The sequence below is a fragment of the Nanorana parkeri genome, unplaced genomic scaffold, assembly GCF_000935625.1.
Source record: "Nanorana parkeri isolate BGI_ZX_2015 unplaced genomic scaffold, ASM93562v1 scaffold628, whole genome shotgun sequence".
NCBI classification, from domain to species: Eukaryota; Metazoa; Chordata; class Amphibia; order Anura; family Dicroglossidae; genus Nanorana; species Nanorana parkeri.
This window is the reverse complement of record NW_017306896.1, coordinates 15,139-19,317: the sequence shown is the minus strand read 5'-3', so window position 1 is coordinate 19,317 and position 4,179 is coordinate 15,139.

Below are 4,179 nucleotides of genomic sequence, written 5' to 3'. Positions count from 1 at the left end.
CTCGCCACCTGGGTACCTGATTAGCCAGGAAGGCGTCTCCATTCTCCCTCATCACCAGGTGATGAGGAAGCATGGAACCAGTTTTGTAGCCAATCAGGAAGCCGGGGGCGAGTCATTACACACCGCCCGGCTTCCTCATTGGCCAGAAAACTGCCTCCATGCTACCTCATCACCAAGTGCCCAAGCATTGCATCCTGGGAAGGTTACTTCAGCAGTGCATTGCTGGGAAATCTCATGAGAACTCAGGGAAAGGCATTTTCTTCCGCTGAGATAATGTGCATGGTCACATGATCCAGGAAGTAAAGGGAAATATATTAATCTGCCCTTAGTAAAAATGGTACTTAGTACCCTTAGTAAAAACCATCTCTGAACACAAAACACATTGAACCTTGAAGCAGATAGGCTACAGCCACAGAAGACCACACCGAGTGCCATTTCTACCAGCTAAGAACAGAAAACCGAGGCTACAGTTTGCAAGGCCTCACCAAAATTGGACAATAGAAGATTGGAAAAACATTGCCTGGTCTGATGAGTGTCGATTTTTGTTGGGACATTCGGATGGTCGGGTCAGAATTTGATGTAAACAACATGAAAGCATGGATCCATCCTGCCTTGTATTAACGGATCAGGCTGGTGGAGCTACGCATCATGGATGTGCAGCCGACAAATCTGTAGCAACTGTGTGATGCTATCATGTCAGTATGGACTAAACTCTAAGGAAAGTTTCCATCACCTTGTTGAATTAATGCCACAAAGAATTAACCTCCCTGGCGGTATTCCTGAGTGTAGCTCAGGGTTACTTTTCCATACCATAAGCGGTAACCCCGAGCTACACTCCGGAATGCCGCATAGCATTTACTTACCTTGTCCCTCGAGCCGTGCTGTGTTCTCTGGCCGATGCCAGCATCCGTCTTCCGGGTTCCGTCCCTTGCGAGCGCACGCGTTGCACGGGGGCGGAACCGGCGGGATATTAAAAAAAAACGACAGACAAAAAAAAAGTCGAAAAAAATATAGACTGAAAAATGACATGAAAAAAAGAAAAAAAAAATCATACCGCAAGGGAGGTTAAAGCAGTTCTGAAGACAAAAGGGGTCCAACCCAGTACTAGCAAGCCGTACCTAATAAAGTAGCCAGTGAGTGTATATGCATAGGTCAAACAGAGACTAACAAAGATGAGCTGAAGCTGTTAAGAGGTGTAATTGGGGACTATTTTTTCTTGTATCATGGGCATTGGGGGTGCACAATAACTGTCTTCAGATTTACTTTCTTGATATATACCTCTGTAAGGATGGATTGTGTGCCTTTCCTTTGGTAAGGTAAAATACTTGTACACTTTAGCCCTCGTTCACACCTGAACGTTTTGTAGCGCGTTCTACGCTCAACGAACGCTCTACAAAACGCTCAAACATCTAAATCCCATTGTATTCAATGGGTCTGGTTCACACCTTGGCGTATTTCAGCCCGTCCCTAACGCGCTACAAAACGGCCCACGCCTGAAAAGGTACATGTACTACTTTGGGCCATTTTTGTTGCGCGTTTCCATTGGGATACAGCCAAGTAGCCCACGGAAACGCGCGTTTGTCGCACGTTTTTTTTACCGCGAATCGCAATTCCCTGTTTCTGAGGGGTCTGGATACGACCGCCAAAAGGTAGTGCTGAGGAAATGCCAATCCAAATAGCTGTGTATAACAAGCTCAAGCAACTTATAGACAAATCTTGATTGAAGAATATAAATAGCTAGAAAAAAAATTGTTTGCATCCATCCTCCTGGACTCATGCAACAAATGTATGCATGCTGAGAGCAGAAGTGGCTATACCAGGTTGGCCACAAATTTTTTTTTTTTCTGCCACTGTCTAAATCCTACTGTAGGCTACTGTAGGCACAGAATAACCCAGCAGTCTCAGAATTTGTGTGTTTCTCAATGAACAAGAAAGAAGGATTTTTGTACTTGCCTTAAAATCCATTTCTTGAAGTTCACTGAGGGACACATGTCCTACCCCGATGTCTATGACAATGCTCTTGGTACTGCTTTCCCACAAAACTGAGGCATGCTATACTTGGGAAAAATAATTATCTGATAAGAGTAAAATATTGTGGCTACAGTGTTGGCCAGACCTACAAAGGAAAAAGATTTGGTTGCTTATTTCAGATGACTGCAAAATGAGCAAATAGTATGGCCTGACAGTGGGAAAAGCAGGTAGAATTCTGGGGTGCATCACTAGAGGGATCACCAGCAGGAGGAATAAACTCCTGATTCCCCTATATTGATCTTTAGTTAGACCTAATTTAGAATAGTGGGTGAAGTCTGGGTGCACACTTAGTGTCCACTGGTTGTAAGGGTTAGTTCACACCAAGCGCGGAGCAGAGCAGGTGCAGACCGGATCAAAACTGCGTCCAATGTATTCCTATGGTATTTTTAGCTCCAGTTCATATTGCAGAGTGCAGATCCAGAGCAGGTAAAAAAACTGCAGCAGGCTCTTTTACCTGCTCTGGATCTGCAAACGCATAAAAAATGCATGCAAATGCCTGGAACGCACTAAAAGCCCATGTTAAACTACAAAAAAAAATTTGCCAAAAACGTGTCAAGAAAACGCATCTAAAAGACTAGCGTGCGTGTGCAGAAACCTGACCGGATCTGCTCTGCATTTGGTGTGAACAAGGCCTAACAGTCACAGGTTCACTTTAAAACTTGCTAGCCAGTTTAATACAATGTTAAACATATATTCCAAACAAAACTTGTTAACGATTTTGTCTGGTAACATTTACAGAGTGAAGCTAAATCTTGTTTTACCTTTTCTAAGATATTCAAAACCAAAGATGGTTGTTGCATCAACTGTTGTTCTAGGTCCTGAGGGAAAAAAAAAACATTTAAAAAAAAAAGTCATTTATTTTCCTTATTGACACATTTTATTTATAAAAGGTTTAAATGTGAAGTTATGAGTAAACTTTTTTCTTTTTTAGGCATAAACAAGATTTTCTTATCTTGTTTTGTCCTCTTATCTTTCTATATTTTTAACACCAAAAATGTTTTTCAATCCGACTAAATTATGTTCCCAGTAAAAAGCATGATGACATTGTTGCTCTTCCTTTTAAATCCTCATGTCTTCTCATGCTCTGCAGAACTTCCCTTTGCAGCTCAGGGCCTCTTCCCGTAGTGCTGGCTCAGGTTACAAGCCTATAGAAACTAATACACAGACATATATATCCATTCCTGAGACAAGGCAGTCTGCTGCAAAACAGAAGTTCTGCAGAGCATGAGAACAGACACAGATTTAAAAGGAAGAGCAGCAAAGAGAAGGGAAACTACCATGGATGGAACTACTAAGGCACACATTACAGTATTGGTTTATGTTAAAAAAATCTGAGGGTTTAATGTCACTTTAAAGTCATCAGCGATCCACGATCATTTTGGTATGTCAGTGTCGGCAGGGAGAGAGAGAGAGAGGGGGGAAGGAGCTGGCACACGGGGACGTGCAGGTAAGGAGAGAGCTGCTGTGCATGTCCATATATTCGTGGACGCGCAGCAGCTCTCAAGAATCACTGTCAGTCATCAGTGGGGAGGATCCCGTCAGATACGTCGGGATGTCTTCTCATTGCGGCGCTTAGCCCCGCCCACCACCTAAAATAAGGTTTTACAGCCTTACTGTGCATTTTGGCTAATTAGAGTAAATTACATTATTTACTTATTTAGCCTAAGGAATGCATTCATAAAAAAAAGATAGAACCCCATAGTTCTCCTTTAAGTCTTTTAAACCTGTTTAACTACTTCAGTACCGGCATGTTACACCCCTTCATTACAAGACCCGTTTTCATGTTTCAGCGATGTGCAAGTTTGGCTGAGAATTCCTCTGTCATGCACTGTAACCAAATTCTTTTTATATTCTTTTTTTGAGACGGATAGAGATTTTTTTTTTAGTGGTATTTAATAACCACTTTGAAAAAAAAGCCTCTTGCTTTTATTTTCGTTTATAAATCTTAGCAAATACAAATATTAGGACAGTAAGAAAATCCCCAAAATGACCCATTTTTTGGAAATGACGTAACATGTTGGTATTCAGGGAGTTAAAACATGGAGCTTGGTAATAAGTGCACAAGATACAATAAATGTATAGGTCAGGAGAGAGGTGGAGGTGAAGGGGTTAATAGATGTGCAGGATAAGGGAGGTGAAAGGGTTAAT